At 45.1% G+C, this 7,573-nt stretch overlaps 1 non-coding gene across 1 annotated transcript; it reads left to right on the top strand.

Moving 5' to 3' along the window:
• Nucleotides 1-751: 751 nt before the first annotated feature.
• Trnat-ugu (transfer RNA threonine (anticodon UGU)) lies at nucleotides 752-826 on the top strand. Its single transcript has one exon. It is a non-coding gene; the product is annotated as a tRNA-Thr (tRNA).
• The last annotated feature ends 6,747 nt before the right edge of the window (nucleotides 827-7,573 follow it).

Genomic DNA, 7,573 nt, shown 5'->3' with positions numbered 1-7,573 from the left:
ATCTCTGCCAGAGCCAAAGTTCCCCAGCAAACTGCGTATTGAAACTGCGACCCAACTTGCGATGACTGTCGCCGCGACTCACGCTGCCGTGAGGGATTTGGCGTGAGCCCCCCCGCGTCACCTCACGGGCCTGCGTCTCATCTAAGAGTCGGACGGCTGGCGCTGGTCGGTGAATCCAGCCACGGGTTTTCATACGGCGTGAAGGTTAGCCAAGTATTACCACCCCGTAGCCAGCAGTAGAGACAGCACTCGGCGTGGACTCCATGTAGTGGGCCGGCTTGTCGGAGGGGAGCGGTCTGGCTGCCTGCACCACATTTCCGAGTCGTCGTCGGCGGCTGAGGCGCGGCCTACTGCCGCTGTCACGCGTTTATCTGCGTGCGCCGTGACACGTGTCACACGCCACGGCGCCACGTTCGTAGCCCCCACGTCCGGAAACACCTCAGCTGTCTGTGGGGGGAGGGGCTGCTCCACTCTCGCTGTTCGCACTCACGTCATCCTCGTCAAGAGGCAGTTCAGCGTCGTCTAGTTTCCAACGAATAAGCCGTGAGAACTGCGTGTGCAATTTCTGGTGCAGTTATGACGACGGTTATGCCAAAAGTTTTCAGCAGAAATTCGGGAAATTTTTATTTACAGTATGATGGGCAAACATCTATTAGGCGCACTACGAATGTAGTGGTGTGGACATGTTGGGAATGTGGATCTCACGGGGAGCGTGCAAGGGATAAGTCCCTGCAGACGCACTATCCTCTGTGCCCGCGGTGGCTCAGATGGATAGAGCGTCTGCCATGTAAGCAGGAGATCCCGGGTTCGAGTCCCGGTCGGGGCACACATTTTCAACACGTCCCCAATGAAGTACATCAACGCCTGTTTGCAGCTAGGGTGTCCATTTAATTATCATTTCATTTCTAGCAAAGCTGCATGGTCATCCACGGTAACTGTTCTTTCGGGAACAGATACTACCGACATATATATATATTTACAATACACCTTCTGCAATTTTTCAGTATGCTCTCCAGTACGTTGTCCTCGATGGTGAGACTTCATCGGAGGTGAGGGTATCATCTGGAGTGCCCCAGGGAAGTGTGGTAAGTCCGCCGTTGTTTTCTATCTACATCAGGGATACTCAAACTATTTTGTACAAGTGACCCCTTTTCCAAAATGAACTGTTACCTCAGACCCCCATGGCCAAATTACCTACTTCTAAGATCAACCCCCTTATTCATAAAGGTCCGCTTAAAACAGCTGCTACAGAGTGTTATTTTTCATTCTGACTTAGGTCAATAGAAGAAGACGGAGTGAGAATTAGCAATGCTTTAAGTTAGCAGACTATTATGAATAAGGGGGCCTATCTTTAGTTTTTTCCTATTGATACAAAATACTTAGCTACTAAGGTACCAATTGGAAAACTTTACACTTGGTTAACTGAGTAAAGTTGACTTCATTTTCTCATCAAAATTTAACAAAATAAAAAGACACACAATTCAGTAAATATCAAGTTTAATTTATAATGATTATTACAAATTAAGTACTTAAAGAATCTTAAGTAGGTAGGAAATTATATTTCAAAAAGTATTAATTCGCAAAGAGAAAATAAAACATTCAGTTTGATGGATGAACCTCGTGACTATCTACCAATCCAGCTAGCTACATCCGGTTCAATATTGGTGAGTTGCAGCCTTAAATCTCCACCTTTGTTGATTTTCAAACGGTTTCTTTGTTTCGTCACAATGTTTGTTACCACACTGAAGCTTTTTTCAACTAGGTATGATGATGGAAAAGCGACAAGCTATTTTTGAGCAATGTTCCACAATGTAGGATGCTGTTTTTCAATGTTGCGTTGCAACCAGAACTTCTGATAGCCTTGGTTGAACTTCTGCTTAAGGTCTTCGTCTGTGCTGATGGTAATCAACTCTTCTTGCATTATCACATTCGCTTCTTCTATGGCTGTGGCACTGTACGGATTTATTATCCATCTTGTACGAACTTGAGACTTTACATTACTACAACAATGCTATTTCCTACATAAATATTAATTATTCTTAGTACACGTAACACAACATAAACAATACAGTACCTACCTATCTTGAAAGTTTTAAATAACAACTTGTGTTAACTTAATAGGGATCGATTTTTAGACCTCGTCGACCCCCAAATCAGTTTTTGTTTATGTCGACCCCTAGGAAACCGATATCGACCCGTTGTGAATCCCTGATCTACATAAATGATCTTTTGGATAGGGTGGATAGCAATGTGCAGCTGTTTGCTGATGATGCTGTGGTGTACGGGAAGGTGTCGTCGTTGAGTGACGGTAGGAGGATACAAGATGACTTGGACAGGATTTGTAACTGGTGTAAAGAATGGCAGCTAACTCTACATATAGATAAATGTAAATTAATACAGATGAATAGGAAAAAGAATCCTGTAATGTTTGAATACTCCATTAGTAATGTAGCGCTTGACACAGTCACATCGATTAAATATTTGGGCGTAACATTGCAGAGCGATATGAAGTGGGACAAGCATGTTGTAATGGCAGTTGTGGGGAAGGCGGATAGTGGTCTTCGGTTCATTGGTAGAATTTTGGGAAGATGTGGTTCATCTGTAAAGGAGACCGCATAAAGCACCAATACGACCTATTCTTGAGTACTGCTCGAGCGTTTGGGATCCTTCTGGTCAGATTGAGGGAGCACATAGAAGCAATTCAGAGGCGGGCTGGTAGTTTTTTTACTGGTAGGTTTGATCACGCGAGTGTCACGTAAATACTTCAGGAACTCGGGTGGGAGTCTCTAGAGGAAAGGAGACGTTCTTTCCGTGAATCGCTACTGAGGAAATTTAGAGAACCAGCATTTGAGGCTGACTGCAGTACAATTTTACTGCCGCCAACTTACATTTCGCGGAAAGACCACAAAGATAAGATAAGAGAGATTAGGGCTCGTACAGAGGCATATAGGCAGTCATTTTTCCCTCCTTCTGTTTGGGAGTGGAACAGGGAGAGAAGATGCTAGTTGTGGTACGAGGTACCCTCCGCCACGCACCGTATGGTGGATTGCGGAGTATGTATGTAGATGTAGATAAGCACTTACACTGTTTCCCATCCTTCGAAACCACTTCAAACGTGTTTCATTCTAAGCTTCTTGAGGGAAATCACAGCACTGTTGTATGCTGGGACAGCCTTTATATCGGATGAAAAACGCCGCTCACGAATGTTTTCCTTCGTCTTTGGGAAGAGGTGGAATTCAAGCGGAGCCGAGTACGGTGAAAAGTGTGAGTGCGCCAACACTGGTACTTTTTCCGCGGCAGCCGCGTGCGCTAAGGCACTGTCACGATGCAGAAGGACGTGCTCACCTTTCGAATGTGGGTGCTGTGACGTCCACCGCGTTGCGATGACTTTCGGCAGATATACAGTCACATACCGCTCGGCACCGAGTGCGCGGCGTGTGTCGAAGGTCACAGGGGTGGGACGACCCATCTTGGCGGAGGAAGTGGTCGCCATCTTCTTTTCAGAGCTCCAACTTCCTCACCTGACAAGCAATGTACTGAAGAACGCCTTTTCGTTTCGGGGTCAAAACGGTACACACGTGCGTGGGAGGAGGCTGCTGAAGGAAACGAGGTGCAAATTATAAAGGCCTACAAAGTACAACTCGAACTGCTGAAAATCGTTTATTTAGTCACCGAGTCTAAGACTGTTGCCGCTTTATAATTACATACTTAAGAGTATTCGTAACTGACAGTATAATACTGTCAATATTTTCTGTCATTATTCCGAAGCTGCTACTTGAATTACGTTTATCATGTAGATTCATAAGCAATACCTCCTTTCGCAACCGACTGCAATTTGGTTTTCAACCAAACACGTATTGCCTGTTCATACTACGCAATGTCAGTGGTTTCCCCTTTTTTCCAGAGTTTTCTTGCATCCACTGTACCAACTGGAAACATGTAGTGTGTGCATCTAGTGTCTACACAAGAACCAGTGTGGACACATGAAAAGAGTAGAAAAACGAAAACCGCTGATGACGCCTAATAGAAAGAGCCGAAACATGTCTCTTCTTCTTCTTCTTCTTCTTCTTGCGTTACGGCCTCTGTAGGACCACGGGTAGCCCCTTCGTGGACTGCATTGTCCTCTTCTTCTCCCAGAACTTCTTCATTCTTTCTCTTCTTCTCTCCCGCTCTTCTTCCGAGATCTTCAGTTTCCGTTTCTCCTGTCGGCTCCACTGGTGACACTCTAATAGTCTAATCTTTTCCTGTATTCTTCTCTGTCACTGATCTTTGGCATATTGGTCGGTGTATATTTGTTCCCCCAATTTTCCTCTCCTTCGACCTCGATCCCCAATTCCAACCAGTCCTTCCGAAGTTCAACAACCCACTTGGTTCCTGTCTTTCCCCTTGCCCTCCCTGTTGTTTCCCACATTCTCTTCGTCATTCTGTCCATACTCATCCTAACTACATGTCCAGCAAACCTTGCCCTTTTGAGTCTGATTTCCACGGATATTGTTCTCATGTTCCGGTACAATTCTTCCCTAGGTCTTCGGATCCACCTCTCTCCACCTCTTTTGGGACCCAGTATTTTTCTCTCTTCTTTCTCTAGTTGTTCTGCCCCATTTCTTCCTAGTGTCATCGTCTCAGCAGCATATAATACATGTCTCGTTAAAAACATGTAAACATTCAGTTGTAGAAAACGATATTGTTCTTATCTACCTGATAAACATAACTTGGAGGGTAGGAGCTGAAAAAATAAGGTTTGTACATATTTTTCTGTTAGGCAGGTAATTTTCAGTTACATGTGAATCTTGTCTGTAGTTTGTAACACTGGCTGATAACATCGCGTAATGTCGGCATAACGCTATGGACACATTTACAGTATAGAAAAATCTGACATTTTCAGTTACAAGGAGAACGGCTGCCGATGACCTGAGACTCATGTAGGGTTGACCGATTACACTGACAAAATTACCGAACATTGCCTGCAGAAAGGATCTGCTCAGTGCAGGGTTGAGGGTGAACACAATAAAACTCGTTTAGTAAACTTAAAAAGTTACATTTGTTATTCAATATTTCGAACGTGGCTATTGCTAGTTATAGATTTCAGTTTGTTTGTAAAAATCGTTCCACATTTCACACCTCAAACTGCAACGAACGCATGATTCTGCTTTTGTCATATCGACACTCACTTCGTTTCCCGCGTCAGACCATAAATGACTGATGTGACAGAAGACTCTTTCCACATAGCCACTGCTGCATGGAACCGCCATTATGCTTTAGATAATTTTCCTGATCAATAAATAAAATAGTGGTATGACTGGAATTGTAAAACCACCGAACAATTCATACTTAGGCACCGAACACCGAACAGGAGTTGAAGTACCGAGCAGTTCGGTAAACACCGAACACCCGGCAACCCGACACTCAAGACAAATCGCTTTGCGAGCGTTTGCTACCAGTCGACATTCATTACACGTTCCGACTTTCTTCATACTGATACTTAGTTGGCATGTCCGTCTTTGTGGAAAGAAAAGCTGAAGTTCAGTTTTTGAAGATAGTAATTATTTTTTGTGCCTCAAACATAAAGCACAACGCAATCTTTTTTCTGGTAAGGGAATCAGAGTAGAGAAGGAAGATGGGAGTATTTAATAACTCGAGGACATTACATGAGGCCGCCGTTACGTTCGCCGCTGGGACATCACTCGCTTCAGCTTGCATGAATGAGTGAGCTTGCAGCTGTGTTTTGTCACGTTATCGACGTTATTGCTCGATGGCTCAGTGGGTGGCAGCCTGCAAATCCCGAGGTCCGTAGTTCGATCGCAGGCGGTCCCGGGGTTCTTACCTCTCGCTTGTCGTTCGTGTCGCCTCTGGTAATGACTTGATAACATGAAAAATGCCAATCTGAAGCCCACAGTTAACTGTAGGTCCCCCTTTAAGGGCCTTGAGTGAGTCAGTTCGAAGATTGGGGGAAGGCAATGGTCCACCACTTCCGTCAAGAGCACACCCAGTATAAGGCACTGCGGCGCTCAAAGCAAACTTTCCTGTTGGGAGCAGCCGTGCCATCAAAGTTCTATCAACACGAACCGCGACAATCGCCATTTATCCTGCCCCCCCCACTTTTAAAGTGATTCTCAAGAAGTTCGTACGTTTACCACGAGCAATAGTCACAAAATAAATATCATCAATCGTTTCAAAAATAAATTATTTCCAAACCAGAAACGATTTATACGAGGGCAGTTCAATAAGTAATGCAACACATTTTTTTTCTGAAACAGGGGTCGTTTTATTCAGCATTGAAATACACCAGGTTATTCCCCAATCTTTTACCTACACAACACTATTTTTCAACGTAATCTCCATTCAATGCTACGGCCTTACGCCACCTTGAAATGAGGGCCTGTATGCCTGCACGGTACCATTCCACTGGTCGATGTCGGAGCCAACGTCGTACTGCATCAATAACTTCTTCATCATCCGTGTAGTGCCTCCCACGGATTGCGTCCTTCATTGGGCCAAACATATGGAAATCCGACGGTGCTAGATCGGGGCTGTAGGGTGCATGAGGAAGAACAGTCCACTGAAGTTTTGTGAGCTCCTCTCGGGAGCGAAGACTTGTGTGAGGCCTTGCGTTGTCATGAAGAAGGAGAAGTTCGTTCAGATTTTTGTGCCTATGAACACGCTGAAGTCGTTTCTTCAATTTCTGAAGAGTAGCACAATACACTTCAGAGTTGATCGTTTGACCATGGGGAAGGACATCGAACAGAATAACCCCTTCAGCGTCCCAGAAGACTGTAACCATGACTTTACCGGCTGAGGGTATGGCTTTAAACATTTTCTTGGTAGGGGAGTGGGTGTAGCGCCACTACATTGATTGCCGTTTTGTTTCAGGTTCGAAATGATGAACCCATGTTTCATCGCCTGTAACAATCTTTGACAAGAAATTGTCACCCTCAGCCACATGAGGAGCAAGCAATTCCGTACAGATGGTTCTCCTTTGCTCTTTATGGTGTTCGGTTAGACAACGAGGGACCCAGCGGGAACAAACCTTTGAATATCCCAACTGGTGAACAATTGTGACAGCACTACCAACAGAGATGTCAAGTTGAGCACTGAGTTGTTTGATGGTGATCCGTCGATCATCTCGAACGAGTGTGTTAGCACGCTCCGCCATTGCAGGAGTCACAGCTGTGCACGGCCGGCCCGCACGCGGGAGATCAGTCAGTCTTGCTTGACCTTGCGGCGATGATGACACACGCTTTGCCCAACGACTCACCGTGCTTTTGTCCACTGCCAGATCACCGTAGACATTCTGCAAGCGCCTATGAATATCTGAGATGCCCTGGTTTTCCGCCAAAAGAAACTCGATCACTGCCCGTTGTTTGTAACGCACATCCGTTACAGACGCCATTTTAACAGCTCCGTACAGCGCTGCCACCTGTCGGAAGTCAATGAAACTATACGAGACGAAGCGGGAATGTTTGAAAATATTCCACAAGAAATTTCCGGTTTTTTCAACCAAAATTGGCCGAGAAAAAAAATGTGTTGCATTACTTATTGAACTGCCCTCGTAGCATTGCTTAACCGTCAAATA

Source organism: Schistocerca serialis, chromosome 9 (assembly GCF_023864345.2).
Source record: "Schistocerca serialis cubense isolate TAMUIC-IGC-003099 chromosome 9, iqSchSeri2.2, whole genome shotgun sequence".
Classification (NCBI taxonomy): Eukaryota; Metazoa; Arthropoda; class Insecta; order Orthoptera; family Acrididae; genus Schistocerca; species Schistocerca serialis.
The sequence above is the reverse complement of the archived record's forward strand: the minus strand, read 5'-3'. Positions and strand labels throughout refer to the sequence as shown.